This window comes from Triticum urartu, chromosome 2A (genome assembly GCF_056163025.1).
Source record: "Triticum urartu cultivar PI428250 chromosome 2A, HENAU_Tu73, whole genome shotgun sequence".
NCBI lineage: Eukaryota > Viridiplantae > Streptophyta > Magnoliopsida > Poales > Poaceae > Triticum > Triticum urartu.
Genome location: NC_141874.1, coordinates 411,406,258 through 411,425,853, shown reverse-complemented (window position 1 = coordinate 411,425,853; position 19,596 = coordinate 411,406,258).

Genomic DNA, 19,596 nt, shown 5'->3' with positions numbered 1-19,596 from the left:
TTCACTATTCTTGGTGATGAGTGCATGTATTTCATTCTTATCATTTTAAGCGCTCCACCAAGATGTATGTGACATGGAAGAGTAACCCATGACTCTAACTCTTTGTGCATTTGCAGTCCAAAGCAAATTTTAAATATGCACAAATTTAGGGGGAGCTCTTACTTGTCACATACTTCTCAAAGCGACGATATATTTCATGCTTATTATCATTTGTCGAAGCTTTGATCTATATGTTGTCATCAATTACCAAAAAGGGGGAGATTGAAAGTGCAACTATCCCTAGGTGGTTTTGGTAATTCATAACAACATATAGCTCATTGAGCTAATGCTATTCCAAGATGACTATTTCAGGAAAGCTCAATGATTGGCATGGCATGGATGTGAAAGTGGAACCCTCAAAATGCTAAGGACAAAGGATTGGCTCAATCTCAAAAGCTCAAGACTCTTCATTTTATATTTTAGTGATCCAAGATCACATTGAGTCTTTAGGAAAAGCCAATACTATCAAGGAGGGATGAGGTGTTGCTTAATGAGCCTTTTGCTTCATGTGCTTAGTGATATGCTCCAAAACCCTCAACTACTTTCCCATATCCACATATGACCTAAACCCTAAGCCAAACTCGGTCCTACCGATTCTTTCTATCCGGCGCCACCGAGTTTCACTTGTCATAAGCCACTGCCAAACCCTAGCAATTCGGTTCTACTGATAGGGATCTCGGTCTCACCGAGATGGGATTGCAAACTCTCTGTTTCCCTTTCATAACTTTTCGGTCTCACCGAAAGAGCGAATCGGTCCCACCGAGATAGCAGTGTAAACTCTATGTTTCCTTTTTGTAACTTTACGGTCTCACCGAAAGAGCAAATCGGTCCCACCGAGTTTACCTGACCAACTCTCTGGTTAGCTTATTACCAAACTCGGTCTCACCGAGTTTGTGTAATCGGTCTCACCGAGATTACGTTATGCCCAAACCCTAACCATATCGGTCCTATCGAGTTGCATGTCAGTCCCACCGAAAATCTCTAACGGTCACTAGGTTTACCTTTTCGGTCCGACCGAGTTTGTTGATTCGGTCCCACCGAGATTGGAAAACTGTGTGTAACGGTTGGATTTTGTGTGGAGGCTATATATACCCCTCCACCTCCTCTTCATTTGTGGAGAGAGCCATCAGAACACATACACAATTCCAACTCATATGTTCTAAGAGAGAACCACCTACTCATGTGTTGAGACCAAGATATTCCATTCCTACCATATGAATCTTGATCTCTAGCCTTCCCCAAGTTGCTTTCCACTCAAATCTTCTTTCCACAAAATCCAAATCCTATGAGAGAGAGTTGAGTGTTGGGGAGACTATCATTTGAAGCACAAGAGCAAGGAGTTCATCATCAACACACCATTTGTTACTTCTTGGAGAGTGGTGTCTCCTAGATTGGCTAGGTGTCACTTGGGTGCCTCCGACAAGATTGTGGAGTTGAACCAAGGAGTTTGTAAGGGCAAGGAGATCGCCTATTTCTTGAAGATCTACTGCTAGTGAGGCAAGTCCTTCGTGGGCGATGGCAATGGTGGGATAGACAAGGTTGCTTCTTCGTGGACCCTTCATGGGTGGTTGCTTCTTCGTGGACCCTTCGTGGGTGGAGCCCTCCGTGGACTCGCGCAACCATTACCCTTCGTGGGTGGAGCCCTCCGTGGACTCGCGCAACCGTTACCCTTCGTGGGTTGAAGTCTCCATCAACGTGGATGTAGGATAGCACCACCTATCCGAACCACCGGAAAAACATCCGTGTCTCCAATTGCGTTTGAATTCTCCAAACCATTCCCTTTACATTCTTGCAAGTTGCATGCTTTACTTTCCTCTGGCAATATACTCTTTGCATGCTTGCTTGAATTATGTGATGATTGCTTGACTTGTCCTACAATAGCTAAAATCTGCCAAGAACTAAAATTGGGAAAAGGTTAAGTTTTTATTTGGTCAAGTAGTCTAATCACCCCCCCTCTAGACATACTTTCGATCCTATCATTGGTCCTTGACCCCATCATTGATGGATTTCACCTCACTCGGGTCCTTATGGACGGTGGCAGCAGCCTGAACCTGCTTTATTAGGATACAGTGCACAAAATGGGTATAGACCCCTCGAGGATCAAACCCACCAAAACCACTGTCGGTGTCAAAACCGGCGGATATCGGGTAGGGGGTCCCGAACTGTGCGTCTAGGCTGGATGGTAACAGGAGGCAAGGGACACGAAGTTTTACCCAGGTTCAGGCCCTCTTGATGGAGGTAAAACCCTACGTCCTACTTGATTAATATTGATGATATGGGTAGTACAAGAGTAGATCTACCACGAGATCGGACAGGCTAAACCCTAGAAGCTAGCCTATGGTATGATTGTTGTTCTGTATGTTGTCCTACGGACTAAAACCCTTCGGTTTATATAGACATCGGAGAGGGTTAGGGTTACACAAAGTCGGTTACAATGGTAGGAGATCTATATATCCGTATCACCAAGCTTGCCTTCCACGCCAAGGAAAGTCCCATCCGGACACGGGACGAAGTCTTGAATCTTGTATCTTCATAGTCCTGGAGTCCGGCTGAAGGTATAGTCCGGCTACCCGAACACCCCCTAATCCAGGACTCCCTCAGTAGCCTCTGAACCAGGCTTCAATGACGACGAGTCCGGCGCGCAGATTGTCTTCGGCATTGCAAGGCGGGTTCCTCCTCCAAGTCCTTCATAGAACATTGTAAACACCAAGAGTAGTGTTCGGCTTTGCAAAATAAGTTTCCACATATTGCCATAGAGAGAAGCAGAGATCGTGTACCCCTTTTACGGGATTCTCATTAATACGGCCGTGGGTAACCCAACCGCGCCGTTTATCACTAGGCTGGTGGGGACGCACAACTGCATCCGCCCATATAAGGGGATAAGGATCCACCTTTTTACCTACGCCTTCTTCCTCCTTTGCCTATCCATCTCCTGCGCACTCGAGCTCCAGTGCCCAAGCCCGCACTTCCCACCTCAACCTTCTCCAGCAATGTCCAGAGCGGGAGGCAAGTGGATGGTCTCCTCCACCACGGAGGGCCAAGTCAAGAAGCTAAGGAAGGCCGGATACCTGTCTAAGGACATCGCGCACCGGCTTCCCGAAAAGGGGCAGCTTCTCCCCACCCCAAGGCCCCATGAGAGGGTAGTATTTATTCCCCACTTCCTCCGCGGACTGGGTTTTCCACTCCACCCATTTGTCCGGGGGCTCATGTTCTACTACGGCCTGGATTTCCACGATCTGGCCCCGAACTTCATCCTCAACATCTCGGCGTTTATCGTCATGTGCGAGGCTTTCCTCCGTGTCCGCCCTCATTTCGGCCTCTGGCCCAAGACCTTCAACGTCAAGCCCAAGGTGGTGCGCGGCAGCCAGGCGGAGTGCGGAGGTGCTATGGCGGGCAAGATGGCCAACGTCCTATGGTCCGAGGGCTCTTTTGTGGAGACCTGTAACACCACGGATGTAACTTTCCCAATTTGTACTCCAACTCTTGCCATTTCCGGCGTTAAGCGATATTTATTTCCTCGGGTTCGGGTTTTGTCTCCATGTGTTGTTGTCGTTGTCATGCATCTCATATCATGTCATCATGTGCATTCCATTTGCATACGTGTTCGTCTCATGCAATCGAGCATTTTCCCCGTTGTCCGTTTTGCATTCCGGCGCTTCGTTCTCCTCCGGTGGTCATTTCTAGCTTTCTTTTGTGTGTGGGGATTAAACATTTCCGGATTGGACCGAGACTTGCCAAACGGCCTTGGTTTACTACCGGTAGACCGCCTGTCAAGTTTCGTATCATTTGGACTTCGTTTGATACTCCAACGGTTAACCGAGGGACCGAAAAGGCCTCGTGTGTGTTGCAGCCCAACACCCCTCCAATTTGTCCCAAAACCCACCTAACTCTGCTCCATCATCTAGAGCGTTCGATCACGATCGCATGGCCGAAAACCGCACCCCATTTGGACTCTCCTAGCTCCCTCTACCTATAAAATAGCATCTCCCCCGAAATTTCCGGATCAAATCCACCCTAGACCTAGATCCCCCTCCTCTCCGCGCGGCCGGACGTGTCCGCCCGCCACCGGACGAAAAAATCCCGCCGCCACCGCCGCCACCTGGTAGCCTCCCATTCGCCCGCGTGCCGCGCCCACTTCCCCGCGCCGCAACCCGCGTCCCTGGCCCGCAGGGCCCAGGCGGGGCCCTCCCGGCCCGTAGCCGCCCGCCGCCTCGCGCCGCGCCCCGCGCCGCCGCCTCGCCCAGCTGCCGCCGCCGCCTTGCGCCGCGCCCCGCGCCGCCACCTCGCCCAGCTGCCGCCGCCGCCTCGCCCGGCCGCCGCCTCCGCCGACGCCGCCGCCTCGCCCGCCCCGCGCCCCGACGCCGGCATCGCCCCCAAGCTTCGGGCCCCTCCTCCTCTACTCCGGCCGCCGCCCGCGTCATCTCCAGCGAGAGCGCCGCCCCCTCGATCTGCGTGCCGGGTCAAACCCTAGATCCGGTGGTAAATTTCGTCTAAGTCCCGAAAATCTCAGTCCAAGTGCTCATGTTCGTAGCTCCGTAACTTTGCATCCGTAGCTCCGATTCATGCATATAGCATATCAAAATGTTCATCTCAGAGAGTACATCATTCCACTCCATTGCATCTTTTTCATTTTAGTTCATCTTGATGCCCGAAATGCTGTTAGAAGAGGGCTACTTGAGTTAATTGTCAGATCTGCTATTCCGTTTAGGTTTTTGTCATTTTTTCCATGAGTAATGTGTGCATGATATGCCCTGATGCTCTACATGTGTTTTGTTAAGGGTTTTGTCATCTTTCCAGAGGTGCAACCCATGTATTTTTGTGATGTGTGTGGTGACTAGCACAAGCTTGCAAAGTGGTGCACTTGTTAATTCTGATTTCAGGGACTTAGTAATTTCACTAAGTCCTGGAGCTGTTTATCTCATGATGCCATATGTTCATGTTGTCTCCTAGTGATCCGTGCCTCTTTTGAGGATGATCAGTAAGGATGTTTTGTTAATATTGTAGTGCTCTATACATCCATGTCTTTGTTTGCAATTATGGAGCACCGTATCTTGAGTCAATCGAGCTCTACTTTTGCTACTTTGCGAATCTGGGCAGATTGTCAACTTGTTTGCAATTTTGCCGATGATGTTTTAGTTGATCCGTGCATGCTATGCTATTGTCCTTGCCATGTATAGCTTGTATTTTGTGCCTTCTTGATGGGTGTATGCTTGTCTTGCCATGACTTGCACCGTAGTGAGTGCATCGAGCTCGTAAACATGCCTACTTGAGTTATATTTCAGCATGTGTCAGTTTTCACTAAGTCTGTGATCTGATTATGTTTTTGCTATGTTCACATGCTTGCATTTGTATTTTCTAATCCCTTTTGCCTCGAGGTCACTAAGGAACTTTTGTTAAGCTCTTTGAGTAGCTCCATGCCATGCTTTACTTTGCCATGTTCAGTTCCTGTAGCAAATAGTTTTGTTGCTCCGAAGAGTGCTATCTGAGCTGAAATTCCAGACAAGTGTTAATTTCACTAAGTCTGAGATCTGTTTGTCATATGCATTTTTGCCATGCTTGTTTGAACCGGTTAATGGATGAATTGACCGTAGCTCAGTGATAGACTTTTGTTAAGCATCTTGTATGCATCCCTGCCATGTATTTTTTCATCTTGTTTGGGTGCTGTAGCATGTTCATCTCATTGCATTTAGATGCCTACTTGCTGTAAATCGCAGACCGGTGTCATATTTGAATCGCTTGCCATTTCCAAACCGTAACTCCCATTCCGGCGTTCTTTATATCGTTTTCAAGCGATTTCATCTTATTTTTCCAGTGGCACACTTGGATTTCCAAGTTGAGGCCAGGTTCATGCATTTCCTGTCATATCTTGCATTTTGCATCCCGCATCGCATCCCGCATAGCATATCATCTTTGCATCGTGTTGTTTGAGTTTGCACGTGGTTGATTGTATCCTTGTTGCTTGTTTTTCATGTTTGGGTAGAGCCGGGAGACGAGTTTGCTAACGAGGAGCCCGTTGAGTTTGCTTTCGAGGATCCAGTCAACTCTGACAACCGTGCAGGCAAGATGATCATACCCTCGAAATCACTACTATCTTTGCTATGCTAGTTTGCTCGCTCTTTTGCTTTGCCAATGCTACGATGCCTACCACTTGCTTTAAAGCCTCCCAAATTTCCATTTCAAACCTCTAACCCACCTTTGTCCTAGCAAACCGTTGATTGGCTATGTTACCGCTTTGCTCAGCCCCTCTTATAGCGTTGCTAGTTGCAGGTGAAGATTGAAGGCCGTTCCTTATTGGAACATTTATTTACTTGTTGGGATATAATTATATTATCTTGTTATCTTAATGCATCTATATACTTGGTAAAGGGTGGAAGGCTCGGCCTCTCGCCTAGTGTTTTGTTCCACTCTTGCCGCCCTAGTTTCTGTCATATCGGTGTTATGTTCCCGGATTTTGCGTTCCTTACACGGTTGGGTTATAATGGGAACCCCTTGATAGTTCGCCTTGATTAAAGCTTTTCCAGCAATGCCCAACCTTGGTTTTACCATTCTCCACCTAGCCTCTTTTTCCCTTGGGTTTCCGGAGCCCGAGGGTCATCTTATTTAACCCCCCCGGGCCAGTGCTCCTCTGAGTGTTGGTCCGACCGAGTAGACTGCGGGGCCACCTCGGGGCAATTTGAGGGTTGGTTTTACTCGTAGGATGTCTCATCTGAGTGTGCCCTGAGAACGAGATATGTGCAGCTCCTATCGGGATTTGTCGGCACATTCGGGCGGTGTTGTTGGTCTTGTTTTAACCTGTCGAAGTGTCTTGAGTAACCGAGATACCGAGTCTGATTGGAACGTCTTGGGAGGAGGTCTATTCCTTCGTTGACCGTGAGAGCTTGTCATGGGCTAAGTTGGGACTCCCCTGCAGGGATTGAACTCTCGAAAGCCGTGCCCGTGGTTATGGGCAGATGGGAATTTGTTAATGTCCGGTTGTAGATAACTTGAACCTTAACTTAATTAAAATGAGTCAACCGAGTGCGTTACCGTGATGGCCTCTTCTCGGCGGAGTCCGGGAAGTGGACACGGTGTTGGAGTATGTTTGCGCAGGTTGTTCTCTAGTTTCTCGCTCGCGCTTTGCTCCTCTTCTCGCTCTCTTTTGCGAATAAGTTAGCCACCATACTTGCTAGTCGCTTGCTGCAGCTCCACATATTTACCTTTGCCTTACCTATAAGCTTAAATAGTCTTGATCGCGAGGGTGTGAGATTGCTGAGTCCCTGTGGCTCACAGACTACTATTACACCAGATGCAGGGCCTGATGATTCCGCTCCAGGAGACGCGTTTGAGCTCAAGTGGGAGTTCGACGAAGACTCTCAACGTTACTATGTTTCCTTTCCCGATGATCAGTAGTGGTGCCCAGTTGGGGGTGAACGGGACCGTGTCGCATGTTGGGTTCTCTTTTATTTTGGTGCCGTAGTCGGGCCATGAGTGTTTGGATGATGTAATGTTATTTATGTTCTTGATTGACGTGGCGAGTGTAAGCCAACTATGTTATCTCCCCTTTCATTATTATATTACATGGGATGTTGTGAAGATTGCCTACTTGCGACATATGCCTTCAATGCGATTATGCCTCTAAGTCGTGCCTCGACACGTGGGAGATATAGTCGCATCGAGGGTGTTACAAGTTGGTAATCAGAGCCTTCCCCGACCTTAGGAGCCCCATTGCTTGATCATTATTAGCAGCCGAGTTGTGTCTAGAAAAAAATGTTTTGAGTCTTCAGGAATTATATATCGAAGAGTTTAGGAATTCTTTTTACTTCCCAGTCTCCTTATCGCTCTGGTAAGGCATCCTGACGTAGAGTTTTGACTCTTCTCTTCTCAAATTTCACTAAATTTTTTTTAGGATCAAGCGGGTATCTTGGAATCGTTCCGATGGTTTTATGATGAGAACATTGTCTTGGTGCCTCCTGTCAGGGGTTTAGTGGAAGTGTCCCGGGGAGTTGAGCTCTGAGGTGTTGTCATCATAATTTTATCGTTGCAGTTCTGGAATACCTGAGTTTAGTACACCGACATCGAAAATCTCTTTTATGCAGTTCGTTGGTGAGATAACCTCGACGCCACCCAGTACTGGGGCGGGAGTTCGGGAGTATCGCCATAACTTGTATAACGGATGCTTTTCGAAGGTTGAGGTAGATGGTTTCCGAAGGTTTCTTGGTTATGTGTTGAAGGATGGATACAGCTGGATGTAGGATTTGCTAGATTTGGGTGAGATATTATGCTTCCCCTGTATCCCCAACACCTGATTGCATAACCGGAAAGGTTCGGGAGTTTCATAGGTGGGAATTCTAGTAGCTCTAGTTCTTCTTCCACGGATATTGGTTTGAGATTGGGATTTCTTACCGATTATTCGTTCTTGATCCGTACCTTGTTGATTTATTTCTCTACCTTAATTCTACATGGCTTCTCAATTTATGGATATGTGACCATTTCAAGAGGAATGCATTCGTTCATTTTGTTCGGATGTGAAGACTATATGTTGCAATTTTCATTCTGTTGGATTCAGCTTCAATATTTCTCTATCAATGTGCTAATGGTGGTCAACCTCTTCAGGATGGCTCCTCCAACGCGCACGACTCCAAATCCTGATCCGCCACCACCTCCACCTCCTCCAGAGGCATGGCAAGCTGTGATGGCCGCAACCAATGCAAACACACAGTTGATCATGCAAATTCTTCAAAAGCACAATCAAGGCAACCAAGGGAACCATGGCAACAATCAGAATCACTTTGTTACACTCAACCAGTTCCTTGCTAATGGGCCAAAGACTTTCAGCAATTGTGTTGAAGCAACCGATGCTGACGATTGGCTAGTGGATCTGTGCAAGCATTTTGAGTGCAGTAACGTCAGGCCTGAGGACTTTGTTAAGTTCGCTTCCTTCCAACTCAAAGATCAAGCTGCAGAATGGTTCCAGCAGTACAAGGACTCCAGAGGTGGACGTGTTATTACTTGGGATGATTTCCGTCGAGATTTCCGAGCTCATCATATCCCTCAGAGCGTGGTTGAAAGCAAGCGTGAGGAATTCCGCAACCTGAAGCAAGGCTCTTTGTCTGTCTATGACTACAACAAGTTGTTTCAGAAGCTCGCCCGCTTTGCCAAGCAGGACGTCCCTGATGAGAAGAGCATGATATATCAGTTCAGGGGTGGTCTCAGAGAAGAAATTCAGCTAGCTCTTGTTCTCTTCGATCCCTTGAGGTACGATGAGTTCTACAACATGGCACTGAAGCAAGAGGCTGCTCAGTTTAGGTGTGATGCTTCCAAGAAGCGAGTCAGAGATGTTACTTCTTCTTCCTCTACTCAAGTGGCCAAGCAGCAGAAGTATTGGCTTCCTCCTCCTCCGTTCCGCCAGCCGTATTAGCAGAAGAGCAAAGGTGGCAGTGGTTCTTCCCACCCACCCAACCCTGGCTTTTAGAACAAGACTTCGTATCAAGCTCCAAGATCGAGTGCTTCGTATCACTGTCCGCTTTCAGAGGTCACGTGCAACAAGTGCCAACAGAAGGGTCACTATGCCAACAAGTGTTTCAACCAGAGGCGTCTTCCTCCTCCTCCTCCTATCAGATCGGCAAGTACAGCTGTGGTCAAGCATAATCCCAAGCACGCCAAGGTCAATTTGATGAATGCAGCTCAGGCAGAGGACTCGTCAGATGTCATCATGGGTAACCTTCCTGTTAACGATGTTCCTGCAAAAGTTCTTTTTGACACTGGTGCATCGCATTCCTTTTTGTCATGCCCTTTTGCATCGAAGCACAATGTTGATACTGAGATCATGCCCAAAGTCATGCAAGTTGTTTCTCCCGGCAAGCTTTTGACTTCTAGTTTGGTTGCTCCCGATATCTCTATCACGTTGGGGGACTACAAGTTTCTCTCTTCTCCAGTGGTTCTTGGTAACTCAGATATTGATCTTATTCTCGGAATGGATTGGCTTTCTAAGCACAAGGCTTAGCTTGATTGTGCAGCTAGGCAGATTCAATTGACTTATTCGTCTGAGGATGTAATTGTCTTTGCCGCTCGGGATAATACCATCTGTCTGTTTTCTCTCAATGAGAGGGGTGAATTGGATGCCATCTCTCAAATTCCAGTCGTTTGCGAATATCAAGACGTCTTTCCAGAAGAGCTCCCAGGAATGCCTCCGCACCGGCCAGTTGAATTCGTTATTGATCTTGAGCCTGGCACGGAACCTGTGTGCAAACGTCCTTACAAGCTCGGACCTGAAGAGTTGAAGGATCTGAAGAAGCAACTCGATATTCAAGAGAAAATGGGTCTCATCCGGCCTAGTTCTTCTTCGTGGGGTTGTGGTGTTCTTTTTGTGAAGAAGAAGGATGGAACGGACCGACTTTGTGTTGATTACCGTCCAGTGAACAAGAAGACAATCAAGAACAAATACCCACTTCACAACATCAATGAGCTGTTCGAACAACTCAAAGGTGCCCAAGTATTCTCCAAGCTTGATCTCCGTATGGGTTATCATCAGATTCGAATTCGTGAGCAAGATATTCCCAAGACGGCTTTCAGGACAAGCTTTGGTTCATATGAATACACTGTCATGTCTTTTGGCCTCGTCAATGCTCCTCCGACGTTCTCTTGCATGATGAACTTCATCTTCAATGCCTACACCAATGACTTCGTTTTGGTCTATCTCGACGACATTCTGGTTTTCTCCAAGAACAAGGAAGATCATGCCAAGCATTTGCGTTTGGTTCTTGATAAGCTCAGAGAACATTAGTTCTACGGCAAGTTCTCCAAGTGTGAATTTTGGCTCGATGAGGTTCTTTATCTTGGTCATATCATCTCTGCCAAGGGCATTGCCGTGAATCCTGAGAAGGTGTCTGCAATTGTGAACTGGGAACCTCCTCAGAACGTGAAGCAACTCTGTAGCTTCCTCGGTCTCGCAAGCTATTGTCGAAGATTCGTTGAAAACTTTTCTAAGATCGCGAAGCCTCTCTCTAATATTCTCCAGAAGCACGTCAAGTACGTTTGGTCTCCGGAGTGTGATATTGCTTTCAACACTTTGAAAGAGAAATTGATCACTGCTCCAGTTCTCACTCCACCTGATGAATCCAAGCCATACGAGGTCTTTTGTGATGCCTCTCTCCAAGGTCTTGGCGCAGTATTGATGCAAGAGAAGAAAGTTGTTGCTTATACATCTCGCCAGTTGAAGCCTAATGAGAAGAACTACCCCACTCATGATCTCGAGTTGGCGGCAGTTGTGCATGCTCTTTTGACTTGGAGACATCTTCTATTGGGAAGAAAAGTGGACATTTTCACTAATCACAAGAGTCTCAAGTACATCTTCACTCAGCCTAATCTCAACCTTAGGCAAACTCGATGGGTCGAAATGATTCAGGAGTATAATCCGAGTATCGAGTATTCTCCAGGCAAGGCCAATGTGATGAGGACATCAATACCATTGTTACACCCACAGCCCCTACTGTTACATATACTGGACCAATTACTAGAGCTCGCGCACGCCAATTAAATTACCAGGTATTTTCGTTTCTTGGTAATGATTCTAATGTTCATGAGATTATGATGCTGCCTAAATTGGATACATTTGTTTTGCTTACAAATGAAGGTCCTAGCTTGGAGAAGGATGAACATTGGAGCAAGAACACGAATGGAGTTGATGGCATGCGCAAGGGGATCAAGAACGGAGTTACAAGTGATGATTTCAGGACTTTGAAGCCGCCATAAGGAGTGCATGAAGCCTTGGACGAAATATACAAGATGCCACTTCATAATATTCGTCCATAGGCTATTCTAGGTGCTGCGTCACCTTATTAATGGGCCAGGCCCATGTAATTTCGAAATACTTAAGTATAGGCTATTTTTAGAGTCCGTATGTGTGGGGAAACAAGAGTTAGGGTTGGTTTCGGACCCCACCCTCAAGGGCCACGAAATTCCCCTCTCTTCCTCCATATATACAGCCCTTAGGGCGTCGTTTAGACTTGGGTTTTGTTTAGATTAAAAGTTCGCCATAGCTGCAACTTCGCGTACTTCGTTTGTGTCCAACGACCAGACCAAGACGTCACAGAACCCCACCTTGATCAATAAAGCTTTCATCTTATATTCGCAATATCCAGATTGCAATCTTAGCTTCTTGCTTGTTCTTCGTTTGCTCGCAGGAAACAGGCCCTCGTGGTCAGGTTGATCGTGCTCCGGCGTGGTCAATAACCCCTCGGAAGTTGGTTTAGCGATTGCTAAGGCGCGACGTCTCGCACGTTCGTAGTCGGATCGTCAAGGTCGACTCCCACAGAAAACGATAGCCACCATCTCATCGAAACATCGGGACACCTTTGCCTCTATCAAGTGGTATCAGATTTCCAGGTTGCTCGGTGAGATTTTACAGTTTTTCGTAGATTAGATTGAGTCTGTTCTTCATACCTACAGTCCACGAAAAAGCCACAAAAAAAAATTAGGGTTAGTTCATCATATCCGAACCAATCTGAGCCTTTGCATAATCTTTTTAGGGTTTTTGCTTTGTTGAATTTGCGGTTGCATCGTCGTGTCAAGTTGCTGGTCTTAGAGTCTAGTCTTTTAGAGTTTCGAGTTCTGGTCATAAGTTGTCACGCCGCCGCCGCACCATCATCATCGCCCATCTACCACTTTTGCTTATCCGCCACCGCTTTGAATCCATATCCATATACCACCACCAATCCGTATCCATATACCACCACCAATCTGTATTCATATACCACCACCGCTACCATATACCACCACCGCTGCCATATACCACAACCATATATACACCACCAATCCGAGTTCTTCTCATATTAGGTTTGTTCTTGAGATCAATCTCAATTCCGATTCGTGTTTCCTTGCCTGCGTAGGTCTCGGAAAAAAAAAAGTCTGGAGACCCCCGGGCAGTTTTTAGGCCAAAATTTTCTCGGGCAAATTTTTTTTTTCCCTATCCTATTTTTAGGCTTTTCTGAGTCTTTTGAGCCACGTGCCATCATAGTGATTTTTGTCGCACTTTTTCGTCGTCGCTGCCCTGATTTCCGAAAAAAAAAGTGGAAATTTTTTTTTCGTGCCCATACTATCAGTTTGACGAGGGAAGAGTTTTGAGACACTCGCCGTTATAGTAATTTTTTGCAAAAAAAAAAAAGAGGAGCGCAAAAAAAAAAGAGGAGCGCAAAAAAAAAGGAGCGCAAAAAAAAAGCGAAAAAAAAAGTTCCAGAGTGTGCTTTTCCCTTATTTACGTGCAGCGCCGTGATTTTGTTAGTGTTCTAGGCTCGCGTCTCTAGCACGGTCTAGCCTAGGACCAGCACAGTACCGTCGTTGAGCGTTTATTCAACTTTGCATCTCTGAATTGATTATTGCTGACCCTTTTTGCTACCATACTATAAGCCTTCCCAGCTCCACATACCTCTACGTCGTGCGTTTGACTCTCCCTGGCAATCGCTCTATCCAAGCTTTTGAGAGTTTTGACTACAACGGTTGCCGATCACCGCCTGCTGCTGGGTAAGAACTGGTAAGAATTTGAGATTTGCTTGACGGATTTGTGACACCCGCCACCACCACCTCTTGTTAGTATTCTGTAGGATCATATTCTTGTGTGTTTTCTATTGTTGCTAACCATGGCAGGATCACAAGCCGACGAGACTGACTGGGAGAACATGACGAATCAGGAGTTGCATGATAAATTTCAGCAAATGATGAATGGACAGGTGCAGGATGTGCTAAACAGATTTGAAGAGGCCATGGAGAAGATAGATGACATGGAGAAGACGTTCGAAACAAAGCTCGATGACAGGTTTAATGAATTGCTCGCGCGTCTTCCACCACCACCACCGGCTGCACCTAACGCACCTCTACAACAACAACAACGACGACTACCTACACATCGTGAAACAGCCCTCCGCCGAGCGAGCCGTCTCCCTCTTGCACCTGGCCAAACTGTTGGTGCTGCTGTTGCTACTTCTGTGGCTCCTGCTGCTGATGCGGAGGAGGGTGATTTTGCTGGCGATTACGAGGATGAGGTTGATCAAAATCAGAACTACGTGCCACCACCAGCACAGCAACCATCAGGTCGTCCACATGCAAATAATGGCAATGGTAGGGCTCACCCTCAGGTACGAGATCATGACCATCTCCCTAAACTAAAATTCAATATTCCACCATTTGAGGGTAGATATGTTCCTGATATATATCTTACTTGGGAGTTAGAAACTGAACAACGATTTACATGTTTACAATATCCCGAGGAGAGACGTGTTCCTGCTGCTGTTTGTGCATTCACTAGTTTTGCATGTGTTTGGTGGTCTGAGCATTGTAGATTATATCCCATTCCTGCTACTTGGGCTGCTTTGAAAACTGCTATGCGTACTCGTTGGGTTCCACCATATTATCAACGTGAATTACTTCAAAAATTGCAGCGCTTAAGACAGGGAAAAAATTCTGTAGAAGAATATTATCAGGAATTACAAACTGGCATGATTAGATGTGGTATTGTTGAGGAGAATGAAGCTATGCTTGCACGTTTTATGGGTGGATTAAATAGAGAGATTCAGACGATTCTAGAGTATAAGGAGTATACTAATATCACTCGTTTATTCCATCTTGCTTGTAAAGCTGAACGTGAAGTGCAGGATCGACAGGCATTGGCGCGGACTAACTTTTCTGCAGGTCGACCTTCTTCATGGACACCACGTGCATCATCTACTTCCACACGTTCTGCTTCACCGGTGCCTCCGTCGGCTGCCACCTCCAACCGTGATACAATAAAGCAGGCACAATCACCACTATCGGCCAAGAGCGCACCTTCTGGGCCTGCAAAGAGCTCTTCTTCATCCATGGCATCAACAGGGCAGACACATGATATTATTTGTCGACGTTGCAAGGGTGGAGGTCATTATGCGAGAGAATGCCCATCTAAGCGTGTGATGATTGTTACTGAGGATGGTGGGTATGAGTCCGCTAGTGACTATGATGAGGAGACTTTGGCTCTTATTACACGTGACGAACACGGTGGAGACGATTCTGATCATGAGACGCAATACATGGCTCCTGAAGATGCTGACAGGTATGAATGTTTAGTTGCTCAACGTGTTTTGAGTGTGCAGGTTACACAAGCTGAGCAAAATCAGAGGCATAATTTGTTCCATACAAAGGGAGTTGTGAAGGAACGTTCTGTTCGCGTGATCATAGATGGAGGGAGTTGCAACAACTTGGCTAGCATCGAGATGGTGGAGAAGCTATCTCTCACCACAAGACCACATCCACATCCTTACTACATCCAATGGTTCAACAACAGCGGCAAGGTTAAGGTAACACGTACTGTTCGTGTGCATTTTAGTATCTCTACATATGCTGATTATGTTGATTGTGATGTGGTACCTATGCAAGCATGTTCCTTATTACTTGGTAGACCATGGCAATTTGATAAAAATTCTATTCACCATGGTAGAAACAATCAGTATACTCTTGTTCATAAGGATAAAAATATTACTTTGCTTCCTATGACTCCTGATTCCATTTTGAAAGATGATATTAATAGAGCTAATAAAGCAAAACAGGAGAAAACTAAGAGTGAAAATCAGATTGTGGCAAAAGAATTTGAGCAACAAATGCAGCCTAATAATAATAAACAATCTAGTGTTGCTTCTGAAATTAAATTGAAAAGTGCATGTTTACTTGCCACCAAATCTGATATTGATGATCTAGATTTTAGCAAATCTGTTTGCTATGCTTTTGTGTGCAAAGAGGCATTATTTTCATTCGAGGACGCGCCTTCCTCTTTGCCTCCTGCTGTCACTAACATTTTGCAGGAGTTCGCCGACGTCTTTCCACAAGACGTGCCACCGGGATTACCACCTATTCGCGGGATTGAGCATCAAATTGACTTAATTCCCGGTGCATCATTACCCAACCGTGCACCATACCGTACCAATCCAGAGGAGACGAAGGAGATTATGCGTCAAGTACAAGAACTGCTCGACAAAGGTAATATACGTGAATCCCTTAGTCCTTGTGCTGTTCCTATCATTTTAGTGCCGAAAAAGGATGGTACGTCGCGTATGTGCGTTGATTGTAGAGGCATTAATAATATTACTATTCGTTATCGTCATCCTATTCCTAGGCTAGATGATATGCTTGATGAATTGAGTGGCTCTACAATATTCTCCAAAGTTGATTTGCGTAGTGGTTACCATCAAATTCATATGAAATTGGGAGATGAATGGAAAACAGCATTTAAAACTAAGTTTGGATTATATGAGTGGTTAGTCATGCCTTTTGGGTTAACTAATGCACCTAGTACTTTCATGAGGTTAATGAACGAAGTTTTACGTGCCTTCATTGGACGATTTGTGGTAGTTTACTTTGATGACATATTGATTTATAGCAAATCTTTGGAGGACCATTTGGAACATTTACGTGCTGTTTTTATTGCTCTACGTGATGCACGTTTGTTTGGTAACCTTGGAAAGTGCACCTTTTGCACCGACCGAGTATCTTTTCTTGGCTATGTTGTTACTCCACAGGGAATTGAAGTTGATAAAGCCAAGATTGAAGCTATTGAGAGTTGGCCGCAGCCCAAAACGGTCACACAAGTGAGGAGTTTCCTTGGCCTCGCTGGTTTCTATAGGCGTTTTGTGAGAGATTTCAGCACCATTGCTGCACCTCTCAACGAGCTTACAAAGAAGGATGTACCTTTTGTTTGGGGTACCGCACAGGAAGAAGCCTTCACGGTATTGAAAGATAAGTTAACACATGCTCCTTTACTCCAACTTCCTAATTTCAATAAGACTTTTGAGCTTGAATGTGATGCTAGTGGAATTGGATTAGGAGGTGTGTTATTACAAGATGGAAAACCTGTTGCATACTTTTCTGAAAAATTGAGTGGGCCTAGTCTGAACTATTCTACTTATGATAAAGAATTATATGCTCTTGTTCGGACCTTAGAAACATGGCAACATTATTTATGGCCCAAGGAATTTGTTATACATTCTGATCATGAATCTTTGAAACACATTAAAAGTCAAGCAAAACTGAACCGTAGACATGCTAAATGGGTTGAATTCATTGAGACTTTCCCTTATGTCATTAAACACAAGAAGGGTAAAGAAAATGTTATTGCTGATGCCTTGTCTCGTCGTTATACTATGCTTTCACAACTTGACTTTAAAATATTTGGTTTGGAGACCATCAAGGATCAATATGTTAATGATGCTGAATTTAAAGATGTATTGCAGAATTGTAAGGAAGGGAGAACTTGGAATAAGTTCGTTCTTAACGATGGATTTGTGTTTCGTGCTAACAAGCTATGCATTCTAGCTAGCTCCGTTCGTCTTTTGTTATTGCAGGAGGCGCATGGAGGAGGATTAATGGGACACTTTGGCGTCAAGAAGACGGAGGATATACTTGCTACACATTTCTTTTGGCCAAAGATGAGACGGGATGTTGAGCGTTTTGTTGCTCGCTGCACTACCTGTCAAAGAGCTAAGTCACGACTCAATCCTCATGGTTTATATATGCCTTTGCCTGTACCTAGTGTTCCTTGGGAGGATATATCTATGGACTTTGTTTTAGGTTTACCTCGAACAAAGAAGGGGAGGGATAGCATATTTGTTGTCGTGGATAGGTTCTCGAAAATGGCACACTTTATACCATGTCATAAAAGTGATGATGCTGTTAATGTTGCTGATTTGTTCTTTCGTGAAATTATTCGCTTACATGGTGTGCCAAATACTATTGTTTCAGATCGTGATACTAAATTTCTTAGCCACTTTTGGAGATGTTTATGGGCTAAGTTTGGGACTAAGCTGCTTTTTAGTACTACTTGTCACCCCCAAACTGATGGACAAACTGAAGTAGTCAATAGAACATTGTCTACTATGCTTAGGGCTGTTTTGAAGAATAACAAGAAAATGTGGGAAGAATGCTTGCCTCATATTGAATTTGCTTATAATCGTTCATTGCATTCTACTACTAAGATGTGCTCTTTTGAAATTGTGTATGGTTTCCTACCTCGTGCACCTATTGATTTGTTGCCTCTTCCATCTTCGGAGAAGGTTAATTTTGATGCTAAAGAACGTTCTGAATTGATTTTAAAAATGCATGAGTTAACTAAGGAAAACATTGAGCGTATGAATGCTAAATATAAACTTGCTGGAGATAAGGGTAGAAAACATGTTGTGTTTGCACCTGGAGATCTTGTTTGGTTACATTTGCGTAAAGATAGATTTCCTAATCTGCGCAAATCAAAGCTAATGCCACGTGCTGATGGTCCTTTTAAGGTTTTAGAGAAAATAAATGATAATGCATATAAACTTGAGCTACCTGCAGATTTTGGGGTTAGTCCCACTTTTAACATTGCAGATTTGAAGCCTTATTTGGGTGAGGAAGATGAGCTTCCGTCGAGGACGACTTCATTTCAAGAAGGGGAGGATGATGAGGACATCAATACCATTGTTACACCCACAGCCCCTACTGTTACATATACTGGACCAATTACTAGAGCTCGCTCACGCCAATTAAATTACCAGGTATTTTCGTTTCTTGGTAATGATTCTAATGTTCATGAGATTATGATGCTGCCTAAATTGGATACATTTGTTTTGCTTACAAATGAAGGTCCTAGCTTGGAGAAGGATGAACATTGGAGCAAGAACACGAATGGAGTTGATGGCATGCGCAAGGGGATCAAGAACGGAGTTACAAGTGATGATTTTAGGACTTTGAAGCCGCCATAAGGAGTGCATGAAGCCTTGGACGAAATATACAAGATGCCACTTCATAATATTCGTCCATAGGCTATTCTAGGTGCTGCGTCACCTTATTAATGGGCCAGGCCCATGTAATTTCGAAATACTTAAGTATAGGCTATTTTTAGAGTCCGTATGTGTGGGGAAACAAGAGTTAGGGTTGGTTTCGGACCCCACCCTCAAGGGCCACGAAATTCCCCTCTCTTCCTCCATATATACAGCCCTTAGGGCGTCGTTTAGACTTGGGTTTTGTTTAGATTAAAAGTTCGCCATAGCTGCAACTTCGCGTACTTCGTTTGTGTCCAACGACCAGACCAAGACGTCACAGAACCCCACCTTGATCAATAAAGCTTTCATCTTATATTCGCAATATCCAGATTGCAATCTTAGCTTCTTGCTTGTTCTTCGTTTGCTCGCAGGAAACAGGCCCTCGTGGTCAGGTTGATCGTGCTCCGGCGTGGTCAATAACCCCTCGGAAGTTGTTTTAGCGATTGCTAAGGCGCGACGTCTCGCACGTTCGTAGTCGGATCGTCAAGGTCGACTCCCACAGAAAACGATAGCCACCATCTCATCGAAACATCGGGACACCTTTGCCTCTATCACAATGTGATTGCTGACGCATTGAGCAGAAAAGCTTACTGCAACAGTCTTATTCTCAAGCCTTATCAACCCGAGCTTTGTGAAGCTTTCCGCAAACTTAATCTGCAAGTTGTTCCTCAAGGTTTCCTCGCCAACCTTCTAGTCTCTCCTACCTTGAAAGACCAGATTCGCCAAGCCTAGCTCCTTGATGCTATGGTGAAAAAGGTGAAGATTGGGA